We start from the raw sequence: 16,773 nt of genomic DNA on the forward strand, positions 1-16,773 counted from the left end.
GGGTGAATGATATTTCTGCTATATTCTTGTATTCTGTTTGCCAATGTTTTGTTGAGAATTTTTGCATCTATGTTCATGACGGAGATTGGTCTGCAATTTTCTTTTTTTGTTCTATCTTTTGCTGGTTTTGGTATCAGGGTGATGCTGGCTTCATAGAAGGAGTTTGGTAGCATTCCTTCGTTTTCTATTTTATGGAAAACCTTAAGAAGCAATGGTGTTAGTTCTTCTCTGAAGGTCTGGTAAAATTCAGCAGTGAATCCATCTGGGCCTGGGCTTTTTTTAGTTGGGAGAGTTTTTATAACTGCCTGGATCTCCATACTTGTTATAGGTCTATTTAAGTGACTAATCTCAACTTGATTTAATTTAGGCAGGTCATATAAATCAAGGAAGTCATCCATTTCTTTCAGATTTTCATACTGCATGGAGTATATGCTTTTATAGTATGTCCCTATGATTTTTTGAATTTTCTGGCATCTGTTATGATGTTACCTTTTCAATCTATAATTTTATTAATTTGTGTCTCTTTTCTCTTTCTTTTGGTCAGATTTGCTAAGGGTTTATCCATCTTGTTTATCCTTTCAAAGAACCAACTCTTTGCTTCCTTGATTGTTTGGATCGTTTTTTGGTTTCTATTTCATTAATTTCTGCCCTAATCTTTATTATTTCTTCCCTCTACTGATTTTCAGTTTGCCTTGTTCTTCGTTTTCCAAAGCTTTAAGATGAAGCATTAGGTCATTTACTTGCAAACTTTCTAATTTCTTAATATATTTATATTAATATTTATAGCACTTAAAGCTATAAATTTATCTCTTAGTACTGCCTTCATTGTGTCCCAGAGATTTTGGTATGTTGTGTTCCCATTATTGTTTGACTCTATAAATTTTTTGATTTCCTTCTTGATTTCTTCATTGACCCATTCATCATCTAGTAGTGTGTTGTTTAATTTCCATGATTTTGAGTATGCTCTATAGCCTTTCTTGCTATTGATTTGTAGTTTGATTCCATTGTGGTCAGATAGAATGCAAGGAATTATTTCAGCTTTCCTGTATTTGTTAAGATTTGCTTTGTGTCCTAATATATGGTCTATTTTAGAGAATGTGCCATGTGCTGCTGAAAAGAATGTGTATTCTGCAGCATTTGGATAAAAGTCATGAGGTCATGGATATCCAGGCCATTTTATGTCTGGAGGGAGCACATTGTAAGGAGTCCTACCCTTCCTTTGGCTCTTACATTCTTTCTGCCACCTCTTTTGCATTAGACCCTGAGCCTTGGAAGGTGTGATTGAGATGGTACTCAGTACTGCAGTCACTTCTTTCCAGCATCATGATACCTTCTGGGTCATCCCAAAGTCACTGCCATTTGAAAAGAGAAGATTCTCTACCCAAAGGGAGAGTAGCATTAATATAAGGGTGTGAATATTAACAGAAGTGCTTACTGGGCAGTTTGATAAGCATAGTCTATACATTTATCCAGACATCAGCAGATGTTACGCCCCTAGGGCTCATGACAACCCCTGCTTTAAGTTTTCAGTATGAGGGATGTATTCCCTCCCATGGAGTAGGCCTCCAGTCCAATTGGAGGGCAGTTGGTTTCCACCATGACTGAGGTGCCACTATTGCACCCATTGGCTCATTTGGCCTAGCTGGCCAAATGTAAGGCTTGCAGTGTCCACTGTTGAGTATCTTCACTGGTGGTATCTCTTTCTCCCATTGAACTTCATATACAATGGCTTCTTCCAGCTTTCTGTCAGCTGGTCTCCATGGAGGAGGTTATCAGCTCAGTTCCAGCAGGATTTCTCAGTGGCCTTGCAGCCCAAGTATGTGGAGTCTTCAGCAATAGGGTCTTATCATCTACTCCTGGTGAGAAACCAACAGCCTTGGCAATGGCCTATAGTGTTTTGGGAGCATCAAGGACCTCCCTGGCCAACAAGTCACTGGAAGGTATCCCATCCCTGGCACTGAAATGAGGCACATTTTTAGTGCTCCAAACAGGTGAGGAAGTTGAGCAGGAGGATCTAGGAAAGAAGATACTCATAATGTCCCTTGGGTGAGTTGCCTGCTATGTAGCAAATCATGGTCCTACAGCTGTAGCTAAATGCGCAGAAAGCCCACTGTTATTTGTGAAGAATTACTTGTTCAGACCTAGCCATTCATTGTGTTTCTCTCGAACTACAATGGGTATCTCTTTAAAACTAAGCAAAATGTAATCCTGAGACTAGATCATGTAAATTTCATTTAAAAAATAATTAGCCAGGGCTAGAGAAACAGCTTACAGGTTAAGGTGCTTAATGTGAAGTAAGAACTCATGTTTGACTCTCCAGGTCCCAAGTAAGCCACACGCACAAGGTGATGCAAGATTCCAGGTGTGCACAAGATGGCGCACCTCTGGAATTTGATAACAGTGGCTGGAGGCCGAGGTGTGCCAATTCTTTCACTCTTGCTTTGTCGCAAAAAAAAAAAAAAATTAAATAGAAAAAGATAAATAAATGATAATGAGCCAGGTTGTGGCGGTGCCCACCCTGAAACCTCAGCAATTGGGAGGCAGGGGCAGGAGGATCGTCTGAGCTCAGGGCCAGTTTGAGACTACAGCGTGAATTCCAGGTCAGCCTGGATAAGAGCGAAACCCGACCTCGAAAATCCAGAAACACGAGGAGAAAAAGAAGCAAGCAGCCCTGGACCGCGCCTCGCCACCTGCCCGCGCCCACGGCCCCTGGTTCGAGTCCCCGGGCCCCCCGCGCTGACGTCACCACATCCGGGCAGCTGCTGCTCGCGGGCTCAGCGGGAGGAGCCTAGAGGCTCCAGCACCGGAAGCGGGTTTCCGGACTTCCGGCCTCGCCACGTGGTCGTGGCGCTTCTAGGCCGGCCCAGCCCGGGCTTCTTCCCCGCCGCCCCGGCACAGGACTACGCGCAGACGGGCAAAGCCGAGGCCCCGGGCTCCAGCGGGACCTTCTCCTGCTCCCAAGCCGGTGCTGAGCCGCTGGTCCCGACGACGAGAGGAGAACGAGGCTCCGTCAGTCCATCCATCCTCAGGGAGGGCAGTCCTGTCAGCAGGTCCGCTCTGCGCATGTCACGTGACCTCCGCGGCCGTGACCCGCGCGGGGCCGCCTGCCAATCACGTGCCCGCGTGTCTCACCGTGTGTGCCGCGCACGCGCAGGCGCATTTGCGCGCGATTCTCCCAGAGCTGTGCGCCCAAGGCGGCAGAGCTGGGGTCGTCCCCAGAGCCTGACGTCCGCAGGCCTGGGACTCTGTTCGTGGAGATACTGTGTGCGGCTGGACAGATGGCTTCGGGGTGAAGGCGCTTGCCTGTGAAGCATGCTGGACCCGGGTTCGATTCCCCAGGACCCGCTTAGGCCAGAAACACTAAGGTGAGGCAAGAGCAAGGTCGCCCATGGCCACTAGGTGCTGCAAGTGTCTGGAGTTAGATTGCAAAGGCTGAGGCCCTGGCCCGCCAATTCTCTCTCTCTCCTCTAAAATAAAATAAAATAATAAAATAAAATAAAAACTTGTGAGGCAGAGGTAGGAGGATCACTGTGAGTTTGAGGCTATCCTGAGACTATATAAATGTGTTCTAGGTCAACCTGGTCTAATGTGAGACCCTACCTCAAAAACAAGGAAAAAAAAAACCTCATCTTGAGATTATGTAGTAAATACCAAGCCAGCCTGGAATCAGCCTGGACTAGAGTGAAACCCTACTTTGAAAACCCCCAAAAAATAAATAAATGAAACCCTACCTCAGAAAACCAAAAACATAAATAAATAAGTAGGGCTTTCTTCTGGGCACAGTGGTGCATACCTTTAATCCCCGCCAGTAAATGGGAGGCTGAAGTAGCATTCCAGGTCAGCCTGATACTACAGGTTAGCCTGGGCTATAGTGAGACCCTGCTTTGAAAAACCAAGATGAAAAAAGAAAAAAAAAAAGACTTAAAAGACTCAGACCCAAATGGGCATGGTGATGCACATCTTTAATCCCAGCATTTGGGAAGCACAGGTAGAAGGATTGCTGTGAGTTCGAGGCCACACTGAGACTCCATAGAGAATACCACGAAAAAACAAAAAAAAAAAAAAAAAAAGGCTTAGGCCCAGTAACCACATAGCGCCAGATGAGCAAAGTTCACACGTGTCTGGAGTCTCATGTGCAGTGGCTGGAGGCCCTGGCGTTCCAATTCTCTTTGTCTCTTTTATTTCTCTATATGTATTTATTTCTCATTCACTCAAATATATAAAATATTTTTACAAAAGAAGAGGAGGACAAATTCGCCTGGAAATAAAACACTAGAAATCTGTGAAGGGTGTGGTGGAAAAATGATGTTTGAACTATATGGCATCTTGGACGCAGAGAATTTTACATTCTGGGAGTCTACTGCTAAAGTTTTAAAAAGGAAATGTTCCGCGGTGCGTGGTGTCGCACACCTTGAATTCCAGCACTTGGGAGGCTGAGTAGGAGGATGGCTGTGAAATCGAGGCCACCCTGAGACTCCATAGTGAATTCCAGATCAGCCTGGGCAAGAGTGAGACCATACCTCAATAGAAATAAAAATAAAATAAAGTGTTCCGGACTGGAGACATGGCTTAGCAGTTAAGGCGCATGCCTAGAGAGCCAGACAGACAGGTTCAATTCCCGAAGGCCACATAAGCCAGATGCACAAGGGGATGCAGGCAATCAAAGCTCATTTAGAACAGCTGGAGCTGGTGCACCCAATCTCTCTCATAAAAAAGAAATAAAATATAAAGTTCCAAAGTTTAATGGGGGCCTCTCCTTTGTTCTCTCATTCTCTTCTTCTCTGTCTGCAAGATACAGAAGAAAGCACTAAGGGTCTTTGCTTCTTCCTCTCCTCCTGCTCTTCTCTGTCTGTGGTACTGAAGGAGCGGTGAGGGCCTCTGCTTCTTCCTCTCTTTCTGCTCTTCTCTGTCTGTGGTACTGAAGGAGCAGTGAGGGCCTCTGCTTCTTCCTCTCCTCCTGCTCTTCTCTGTCTGTGGTACTGAAGGAGCAGTGAGGACCTCTGCCTCTTCCTCTCCTTCTGCTCTTCTCTGTCTGTGGTACTGAAGGAGCAGTGAGGACCTCTGCCTCTTCCTCTCCTTCTGCTCTTCTCTGTCTGTGGTACTGAAGGAGCAGTGAGGACCTCTGCCTCTTCCTCTCCTTCTGCTCTTCTCTGTCTGTGGTACTGAAGGAGCAGTGAGGACCTCTGCCTCTTCCTCTCCTTCTGCTCTTCTCTGCCTGTGGTACTGAAGGAGCAGTGAGGACCTCTGCCTCTTCCTCTCCTTCTGCTCTTCTCTGTCTGTGGTACTGAAGGAGCAGTGAGGGCCTCTGCTTCTTCCTCTCCTCCTGCTCTTCTCTGTCTGTGGTACTGAAGGAGCAGTGAGGACCTCTGCTTCTTCCTCTCCTCCTGCTCTTCTCTGTCTGTGGTACTGAAGGAGCAGTGAGGACCTCTGCCTCTTCCCCTCCTTCTGCTCTTCTTTGTCTGTGGTACTGAAGGAGCAGTGAGGACCTCTGCTTCTTCCCCTCCTCCTGCTCTTCTCTGTCTGTGGTACTGAAGGAGCAGTGAGGACCTCTGCCTCTTCCTCTCCTTCTGCTCTTCTCTGTCTGTGGTACTGAAGGAGCAGTGAGGACCTCTGCTTCTTCCCCTCCTTCTGCTCTTCTCTGTCTGTGGTACTGAAGGAGCAGTGAGGGCCTCTGCTTCTTCCCCTCCTTCTGCTCTTCTCTGTCTGTGGTACTGAAGGAGCAGTGAGGACCTCTGCTTCTTCCTCTCCTCCTGCTCTTCTCTGTCTGTGGTACTGAAGGAGCAGTGAGGACCTCTGCCTCTTCCCCTCCTTCTGCTCTTCTTTGTCTGTGGTACTGAAGGAGCAGTGAGGACCTCTGCTTCTTCCCCTCCTCCTGCTCTTCTCTGTCTGTGGTACTGAAGGAGCAGTGAGGACCTCTGCCTCTTCCTCTCCTTCTGCTCTTCTCTGTCTGTGGTACTGAAGGAGCAGTGAGGACCTCTGCTTCTTCCCCTCCTTCTGCTCTTCTCTGTCTGTGGTACTGAAGGAGCAGTGAGGACCTCTGCTTCTTCCTCTCCTTCTGCTCTTCTCTGTCTGTGGTACTGAAGCTATAGCACTCCTAGGCATATATCCAAAGGACTCATCTCATTTCCTTACAAGTACATGCTCAACCATGTTTATTGCTGCTCAATTTATAATAGCTGGGAAATGGAACCAGCCTAGATGTCCCTCAACAGATGAGTGGATAATGAAGATGTGGTACATTTATACAATGGAGTTCTACTCAGCGGTAAAGAAAAATGAAGTTATGAAATTTGCAGAAAAATGGATGGACCTGGAAAGTATTATACTAAGTCAGGTAACCCAGGCCCAGAAAGCCAAGCGCCACATGTTCTCTCTCATATGTGGATCCTAGCTACAGATGACTGGGCTTCTGTGTGAGAATGAAAATACTTAGTAGCAGAGGCCAGTAAGTTGAAAAGGAGACATAAAGGGTGGAGAAAGGAAGGGAGGAGGATACTTAATAGGTTGATATTGTATATATGTAATTACAATGATTGTAATGGGGAGGTAATATGATGGAGAATGGAATTTCAAATGGGAAAGTGTAGGGGTGGGGAGGGAGGGAATTACCAGGGGATATATTTTATAATCATGGAAAATGTTAATAAAAATTTTTTAAAAAATAAAAAATAAATCCCATGGTAATTCCCTCTCTCCCCACCCCCACCCCCCACTTTCCCCTTTGAAATTCCATTCTCCATCATATTAACTCCCCATCACAATCATTGTACTTACATATATACAATATCAACCTATTAAGTACCCTCCTCCCTTCCTTCTTTAAAAAAAAATTATTTATTTATTTGCAAGCAGAGAGAGAGAGAATGGGCGTTCCAGGGCCTCCCACCACTGCAAACGAACTCCAGATGCATGCATCTATTTCATGCATCTGGCTTTACTTGGGTCCTGGGGAATCCAACCCAGGTTGTTACATTCGATAGGGTTTGCAGGCAAACACCTTAACCACTGAACCATCTCTCTAGCCCTGGACTTCTTTTTAAAATGTTGCTATTCAAGCCGGGCGTGGTGGCTCATGCCTTTAATCCCAGCACTCTGGAGGTAGAGGTAGGAGGATCGCCGTGAGTTTAAGGCCACCCTGAGACTACATAGTGAATTCCAGGTCAGCCTGGGCTAGAGTAAGACGCTACCTCGAAAAAACAAAAAAATAAATAAAATTAAGTAAATAAATAAATAAAATGTCACTATTCTTCAGTTACACCAAGAGCTGGAGCTCCTCCTCGGGAAGCAGTTTCAAAATCTCTCGGTCTGTCTCACTCCTCAAAGAGTTTGCAGAAGGCCTGGCCATTTCTAGAGAAAGGACAGGGGCAGGACCATAGGCTCAGCGAGCTGGTGTCCAATAAGACACAAGGTTTTTGCATAGCGCCCCAGTACCCCGGGCTCCCTCCCTCCTCTCCCTGGCCTGAGTTGTCCCGGGATGCCCTAACCTACTGTGATACAAGGCCCCAAGGAAGTGGCAGCGCAAGCTCCTGCCCAGTGCCTGAATGACCATGTAGTGCCCATAAAAGTCCTTTGCGTAGGCGTGTCCCCAGCCTGACATTCCTCAAGGTCTGGCCAGGCCAGGGAGCCATGGAACTTGCTTGAATGTCCTCCTGGGTAACCCATTGGCACTCAACTCTGCCGTTTTATATTATTTTATTTTATTTTTAATTTTTATTTATTTAGTTTTTCGAGGTAGGGTATCACTGTAGCCCAGACTGACCTGGAATTCATTATGTAGTCTCAGGGTGACCAGGAACTCACGGCGATCCTCCTATCTCTGCCTCCAGAGTGCTGGGATTAAAGGCATGTGCATATTTTTTTAAATTTATGTATGTATTTTATTTATTTTCAAAGGGAAAGAGAGAGAGAGAGAAGAAATAGGCACATCAGGGCACTCCAGATGCATGTGCCACCTTGGGGAGTAGAACCCCTGTGATTAGGCTTTACAGGCAGGAACCTTCACTGCTGAGCCCTCTCTAGCCTGACTCTGCCATTTTCTAGTTATGTGACCACAGATGAGTCAGGTCATCTTTCTGAGTCTCCCTGCCCTCGTCTATAAAGGGAAGAAGTTCTTGAGATTAAATAAAATATTCAATGGGAAATGTTTAAAATAGTTTTTAAAAAATAAAATATTTTTATTTATTTGATAGAGAAAGAGGGGGAGAGAGAGAGAGAGAACGGGCATGCCAGGGCCTCCAGCTACTGCAGACGAACTCCAGACGTGTGCATCCCCTTGTGTGTCTGGCTAACATGGGTATTGGGGAATCAAACCTGGGTCCTTTGGCTTTGCAGGCAAACGCCTTAACCGCTAAGCCATCAGGAAGTGCTTAAAATTAGATCATTGAATGCTTATTTTTTTGTTTGTTTGTTTGTTTGTGTTTTTTGAAGTAAGGTCTTCCTCTAGCCCAGGCTGACCTGGAATTCACTGTGTAGTTTCAGGGTGGTCTCAACCTCATGGCAATCCTCCTACTTCTACCTCCCAAGTGCTGGAATTAAAGGTGTGCACCACTTGTCTGGCTGGTTGAATGATTTTTTTTCTAATTTTTATTTGTTTACTTGAGGAAAAGAGGCATGGAGAGAGAGAGAGAAAAGACAGGCACGTCAGGGCCTCCAGATGCATGTGCCACCTTGTCCTGGGGAATAGAACTTGGGTCCTTAGGCTTCCCAAGCAAGTGCCTGAACTACTAAGCCATCTCCCCAGCATTGTGCATTTAATTAGGCCCACTGGGGTCAAGTTGTCCCAGGAACAGTGAGTGAGTGTGCCTGAAGGTAGGAAGGACCATGGTTGTGATTAGGGGATCTTTTTTAAAAAATATTTCATTTTTATTTATTTTTTAGAGAAAGAGGAGAGAGAGAATGGGTATGTCAGGGCCTCTAGATACTTGTAACAACTCCAGATGCATGCACCACCATGTGCAACTGGCTTACATGGGTTCTGGGGAATTGAGCCTGGGTCCTTAGGCTTCCCAGGCAATCCGCTAAGCCATCTCTCCAGCTCTAAGAAATCTTTTCAACCATATCTTGCCATGGTCTTCCATTTGGTTTCTTTATTTTTTTTCCCCTAGGTAGGGTCTCACTCTAGCCTAGGTTGACCTGGAATTCAGTACGTAGTCTCAGGGTGGCCTTGAACTCACAGTAATCCTCCTACCTCTGCCTCCCAAGTGCTGGGATGAAAAGCATGCACCACCACTCCTGGCTCTTTTTTGATCTGTATAAATATAAATAAATAAGTAAATTATATATATATTTACATAATGCATATATAATTTATTTATTGGTAAGAGAAAGAAGCAGATGAAGAGACATAATGGGTACTCCAGGGCCTCTGGCACGAGCCGCACTGCCCATCTGACTTTGTGTGGGTACTAGGAAATCGAAGCCTGTGGGCGGAGGGGGCATCATGCTTTGCAAGCCAGTGCCTTGAATAAACTGAGCCATGTCTCTAGTCTTCCATCTAGTCCGTGGGCATGTTAGGGCCAGTCTTAATGCGGGCCCTGGGCACTAGCTTTTTCTTCTTTCTCCAAAGTTTTTCTTCCATGTCTTTGCCCGCCTCATGACCTTCCCTCAGATCTATGCTCAAATGTTCCCACAGATGGTTCCCTGACCATCCTTCCTTCCACCCCATCTCCTGTACCCTATCACGATGTAGCAAGTCCCAGACCGAAAATGAACACCACCCAAATGAAAATTAAAAAGGTGGGGGGAGGGCTGGAGAGATGGCTTAGTGGTTAATGCACTTGCCTGCAAAGCCAAAGGGCCCAGGTTCTATTCCCCAGGACCCACATTAGCCAGATGCACAACACACATCTGGAGTTTGTTTGCAGTGGCTGGAGGCCCTGGCATGCCTATTCTTTCTCTCTCTCTCTCTCTCTCTCTCTCTCTCTCTCTCTCTCTCTCGGCCTCTTTCCCTTTCAAGTAAATAAAAATAAAATAAAATATATATTTAAAAAAATTTAAAAGCCGGGCGTGGTGGCGCACGCCTTTAATCCCAGCACTCGGGAGGCAGAGGTAGGAAGATTGCCTTGAGTTCGAGGCCACCCTGAGACTCCACAGTAAATTCCAGGTCAGCCTGGGCTACACTGAGACCCTACCTCGAAAAAAAAAAAAAAAATTGGCTCCCGCTGGGGAAAGAGGTGGGAGGGAGCTCCGGTTCCTATAAGGTGCAGCTCTGTCGGGCCTGGCTGTCTGGCTCTTGTGCTCCTATGGGGTCTTCTGCAAGGGGCTCACCCACACGCTGCTCATCTTCTGCGACCTGGCTTGGAGGCTGCACATCAACTTACCCTCCCTGTACATCGTGGCTTCCAGGATGCTCAATGTGCGCCTGTAGGTTTGTATTTAAATCCACTGAAAGTCATTCCTTGACTGGCAGGCATCACCCCCAGCTCATGGCATGGGGGGCCAGAAGAGGGACCCTGGGCACCTGCCTGGCAAACATGAAGTGCTCTGGAGGAGGTGACCTGGACAAACTCTTTTTTTATATAAATTATTATTTATTTTTAGTTTTTTGGTTTTTTGAGGCAGGGTCTGTAGCTCAGGCTGACCTGAAATTCACTATGTAGTCTCAGGGTGGCCTTGAACTCACAGCGATCCTCCTACCCCTGCCTAACAAGTGCTAGAATTAAAGGCGTGGCCACCACGCCTGCCTTAATTTTGTTTATTTATTTATTTATTTGAAAGCAACAGACACAGAGAAAGAGGCAGGTAGAGACAGAGAGAGAATGGGCACCCCAGGGCCTCCAGCCACTGCAAACGAACAGATGCATGCACCCCTTTGTGCATCTGGCTAACATGGGTCCTGGGGAATCGAGCCTCGAACCGGGGTCCTTAGGCTTCACAGGCAAGCACTTAACTGCTAAGCCATCTCTCCAGCCCTGGCTATTCTTTTTCTATCTGCCTCTCTCTCTCTTTCTCTCTCTGAAATAAACAAAATACAAAATACACACACACACCAAAAAAAAAAAAAAAAAAAAACAGTAGGAGGGGTGGAGGAACAACTGTAAAAGAATAAAAGTAAAATTTTTTTTTTAAAGATGGCTTTTATGTCTTGATTGTCTGTCCCTAGAATCAAGAACAGGGCCTGGCGTGGTGGCTCACGCCTTTAATCCCAGCACTGGGGAGGCAGAGGTAGGAGGATCGCCTTGAGTTCAAGGCCAGTCTGGAAGTATAGAGTGAATTCGAGGTCAGTTTTGGGCTTGAGTGAGTTTGAGGCCAGCCTGGCACCACAGGGTGAGTTCCAGGTCAGACAAACAGCAGTGCTTCACACGTAGCATGCAGACATTCACCAAACCTGCAGTGAAGGAATACCTGAGACCTTGAAGCGCGGCAGCTTTCTGTGCTCCAAAGAAAAATGGTGGGGAGAAGCCACTCTCTCCCTCCCTCCCTCTGCTTGCAAGTAAATAAATGAAACAAGCACCAAGTGGGTCTGGGTGTATGGCACAGTGGTAGAGGGCTTTCCTGGCTTGTATGAGGTTCAGGACCCTATCACCACAAAGAAGAATTAGTGAGTCCGATAAACACAGGAAGTGTTGTGGACTGGTTCTTACGTTTTGTTTTTCTGTAGGTAGGTCTTGCCGTAGCCCAAGCTGATCTAGAGCTCACTCTGTTGCTTCAGGGTAGCCTCGACCCTCCTATCTCAGCCTCCCAGATGCTCCAAAGTGGGGGTCAAAGGCGTGTGCCACCATGCTAGGCTTAACTTTTTAAAAATATATATCTTTTATTTATTGTTTGTTTGTTTGTTTTGTTTGCCGAGGTAGGGTCTCACTCTGGCCCAGGCTGACCTGGAATTCACTATGGAGTCTCAGGGTGGCCTCAAAGTCACTTCACTCCTCCTATCTCTGCCTCCTGAGTGCTGGGATTAAAGGCATGTGCCACCATGCCCAGCTTAATATTTATTTGTTTATTTATTTGAGAGAGGGAGAAGGGGGATCACTGTGAGTTCGAGGCAACTATATAGTGAATTCCAGGCCAGCCTGGGCTAAAGAGAAATCCTACTCCAAAAAATTTAAAAAATAAAAATAAACCGGGCATGGTGGCACACGCCTTTAATCCCAGCACTGGGGAGGCAGAGGTAGGAGGATCATACGATTTCGAGGCCACCCTGAGACCACAGAGTGAATTCCAGGTCAGCCTGGGCTAGAGTGAAACCTTACCTCAAAAAACCAAAATAAATAAATAAATAAAAGCCTGGCACTGAGGAGGCAGAGGCAGGAGGACCACCATGAGTTTCAGCCAATGGTAATTTGGGAGATGGAGCCTTGCTGGGGTGGAACTGGAAGTTTCTTAGTGTCTTGCCTGTCAGAGTTAGTTCACCTCACTCTTCTGCTGCTACTGTCCACCTGATTTTGTCAAAGAGGCGATGCCCAGCTTCTGTCTACCATCTTTTCCCTGCCATCATGGGGCTTCCCTTGAGATTATAAACCAAAATTAATCCTTTCTTCCTATAAAATGCTTGGCAAGTGCTTTGCGCCAGCACTGAGGTGACTACAATGCTTTCTCAAAAATGGGGGAGGCTGGAGGGATTGCTCAGTGGTTAAGGCACTTGCCTTCAAAGCCTAAGGACCCAGGTTCAACTCCCCAGTACCCACGTAAGCCACATGTGCAAGGTGGCTCATGCATCTGGAGTTTGTTTACAGTGGCTAGAGAACCTGGTGCACCCATTCTCTCTCTCTCTTTCAAATAAATAAATAAATATTTTTGAAAGTTAAAAATTGGGGCTGGAGAGATGGCTTAGTGGTTAAGGCACATGCCTACAAAGCCTAAGGAGCCCAGTTCAATTCTCCAGGTCCCACATAAGCCAGATGCACAAGGTGGCACTTGTGTCTGGAGTTTGTTTGCAGTGGCTGAAGGCCCTGGCATGCCCATTTTCTCTCTGTTTCTGTCAATAAATCAATCAATCTTTTTTTTTAAAGAAAAATAACTGGGTACTGGGTGTGGTGGTGCACACCTTTAATCCCAGCATTCAGGGAGGCAAAGTTAGGAGGATCGCCATGAGTTCAAGGCCAGCCTGAGACTACATAGTGAATTCCAGGTCAGCCTGAGATAGAGCAAGATCCTACCTTAAAAAAAAAAATATTATTGGGCTGGAGAAATGGCTTAGCGGTTAATCACTTGCCTGTGAAGCCTAAGGACCCCGGTTCGAGGCTTGGTTCCCCAGGTCCCACATTAGCCAGATGCACAAGGGGGTGCACGCATCTGGAGTTCGTTTGCAGAGGCTGGAAGCCCTGGCGCGCCCATTCTCTCTCTCTCCCTCTATCTGTCTTTCTCTCTGTGTCTGTCGCTCTCAAATAAATAAATAAAAAATGAACAAAAAAAATTTTAAAAAATTGTCAAAATCATGCTTAGCTACACTGCAAGTTTGAGACCAGCCTGAACTACATAAGGAGGGAAGGAAGGAAGGGAAGAAGGAAGGAAAAGGGGTGGAGAGATGGCTTAGCAGTTAAGGCACTGGCCTGCAAATCCTAAGAACCTAGGTTCAATTCCCCAGGACCCATGTAAGCCAGATGCACAAAGTGGCGCATGTGTCTGGAGTTCATTTGCATTGGCTAGAGGCACTTGCGTGCCCATCCTCTATCTGCCTCTTTCTCTCTCCCTTAAGTAAATAAATAAATAACATTAAAAACAAAACAAAACAAAAACCCAGGAAAGTAGAATAATCCCTGTGCCCGTCAATGAGAGATTTGGCCAGAAATGGTCTGGGTGAGCACGTGGCCCGGCAGCAGAGTGATTTCCTGGCTGCATAGAGAATTCCAAGTCAGCCTGGGCTAGAGTGAGACCCTACCTGGAAAAACAACAACAACAAAAAAAAAAAAAAAAAAAGTAAAGAAGATCTGTAGACAGGATACGGCCAACAAATATTATTTTATTTATTTTTTTGACATGGAGAGAGAATGGGCATGCCAGGGCCTCCAGCCACTACAAACTTCAGATGCGCTCACCCCCTTGTGTATCTGGCTTTAAGTGGGTACTGGGGAAATCAAAGCCTGGGTCCTTTGGCTTTGCAAGCAAGCGATTTAACCATTAAGCCATCTCTCTGGCCCTGCAGATCACTTGTTGGGGAAAAAAACTGACCAAAAGCAGCATACAGAAGACAGGTTTTATGGTGGCACACAGTCTCGAGGTAAAGTTCCATCGTGTCATGGCAGAGCAGAGGCGGCCCTCACATCTGGCCACACTAGCTGGGAGGAAGCAGCGGGAGAGTGAGCTGGTCCTGCCCAGTGAAGGTTTGGGTTATAGCACCCCAAGACCTGCCCCGAGTGACACAGCTCCTCCTGCAAGAGTCCATGCCTTTAATCCCAGCACTCGGGAGGCAGAGGTAGGAGGATCGCCAGGAGTTCGAGGCCACCCTGGGACTACATAGTGAATTCCAGGTCAGCCTGGGCTAGCGTGAGACCCTACCTGGGGAAAAAAAAAAAAATCCACTTCAAATTGCCACCACTTGGGAACTGACTATGAGGGTTACTCATAAACACAGGAGGATATGGGGACATTTCACATTCAAACCACCACAGAGGGCTGAAGAGATGGTTCAGTGGCTAAAGGCACTTGCTTGCAAAGTCTAACAGTCCCAGGTTCAATTTCTCAGTTTGCATCTCGAGTTCATTTACAGTGGCAGGAAGCCCTGGTGTGTACACACACACAGACACACACACTTCTCTCTCATTTCTCTCTCTGCCAAATAAATAAATACATAATAAAAAATGAAAGTTGGACGTGGTGGTGCATGCCTTTAATCCCAGCACTAGGGAGGCGGGGGTAGGAGGGTCACTGTGAGTTTGAGGCCACCCTAAAACTACATAGTGAACTCCAGGTCCACCAGGTCTAGAGCAAGACCTTACTTATAAAAACAAACAAACAAACAAAAAAAAGAAACAAAGCCAGGCATGGTGTTGCATACCTTTAATCCCAGCACTCAGGAGGCAGAAGTAGGAGGATCACCTTGAGTTTGACGCCTGCCTGAGATTACAAAGGGACTTCCAGGTCACCCCGGGCTAGAGCGAGAGTCTACCTGGGGGGGGGGGGGGCAGCAAAAACAAAAACAATACAGGGGGCTGGAGAAATGGCTCAGCAGTTAAGCCACTTGCCCGCAAAGCCTAAAGGCCAGGGCTTAATTCCTCAGTACCTATGTAAAGCCAGCTGTACGAAGTGGGGCACGTGTCTGGAGTTCCTTTGCAGTGGCTGGAGGCCCTGGCGCACCCATTCTCTCTGTCTGTCTCACTTCTATCTCTCTCTGCTAGCAAATAAATAAATAAAGACACAGACGATGGAATACTGTTGTTATTGGAGACCTGCCATAGAAACTTGGCACCTGGGCTGTCGGTCTGGACTGCTTCTCTGGTGGCAAAGGGCAAAGTGCAAAGTGACTTAGGTCCACCAGAATGGAATTTTCCCCTCCCCTTGGGGCGAGGGTGGGGATGGAACCCAGTGCCTACTGCATACTAAGTAAGTGCTCTACCACTAAGCCTCAATTTCTTTTTTTTACATTGTGTGTGTGTGTGTGTGTGCACTCCTGCGTGCGCACACGTGCAGGGTGGGGGTGCACACGTCATGGGTCGTGAGAGGAGGTCGGAGAGCTACTGTGAGACGGCTGGGATCCACCTTCTTTGAAATGAGAGTATCTTGCCTCTCCAAACAGACTGCCAACAAATGCTGGATTAGCTCCCAAGAACTTCTGGTTCTCCTGACTGCCTCCCCACAGGTGCGCTGGATCACAGATACCTGCTCCTCTTTGTACCTGGTTTCACATGAATACTGGCAATTGCGCCTCGGGCCATCAGGTTTGCAAGCAAGCACCTTTGATCACCGAGCCATCCTCAGCCCAAGAACGTAACTTCTCTCTTTCTTGGGTTTTTTAAATTTTTTTATTTTTTTTGAGGTAGGGTCTTGCTCTAGCCCGGGCCGACCTGGAATTCACTGTGTAGTCTCAGGCTGGCCTCGAACTTTTGGCAATCCTCCTACCTCTGCTTCCCAAGCATGGACCACCATATTCAGCTCCCAAGAACGCAATTTTGGATGGTTCATCCACTGAGACAACCGTTTCTGAGCCCTGAGTCTCTTTCTTCCTCCCTTCTTCCCTCCCCCCCCTTTTTCTATCGTTTTAATTTTTTCAAAGCAGGAACTCTTTCTGTAGCCCCAGGCTGTCCTAAACTCACAGTGATCCTCCTACCCCTGTTTCCTGAATGTTGGCACTAAAGGTGTGCCCCACTATGCCTGGTAAGGCCTCTCTCTAGCCCAGGTTGATAGAACTCACTATGTAGTCTCAGGCTGGCTTCCAAGTCACAGTGAAGCCTCCAGAGTGCTGGGATTAAAGGCGTTTGCCAGCACACCTGGCTTTCTTTCTCTTTCTCTTTCTTTCTCTCTCTCTCTTTTTCAAGGTAGGGTCTCACTCTATCCCAGGCTGACCTGGAATTCACTCTGTAGTCTCAGGCTGGCCTCGAACTCACAGCGATCCTCCTACCTCTGCCTACCGAGTACTAGGATTAAAGGTGTGCACCACCATGCTTGGCCCCCTCCCTCCCCCCTCTTTTTAAAAAAAATCTTATTTTATTTTTTCTCAATTTAAAAAAAAAACATTTTCCATGACTATAAAACATATCCCATGGTAATACCCTCCCTCCCCCCACTTTGCCCTTTGAAATTCCATTCTCCACCATATCCCCTCCCCATCTCAATAAGTCTTTTATTTTGATGTCCTGATCTTTCCCTCCTGTTGGTCTTGTGTAGGTAGTGTCAGGCACT

The sequence above is a fragment of the Jaculus jaculus genome, chromosome 14, assembly GCF_020740685.1.
Source record: "Jaculus jaculus isolate mJacJac1 chromosome 14, mJacJac1.mat.Y.cur, whole genome shotgun sequence".
Classification (NCBI taxonomy): domain Eukaryota; kingdom Metazoa; phylum Chordata; class Mammalia; order Rodentia; family Dipodidae; genus Jaculus; species Jaculus jaculus.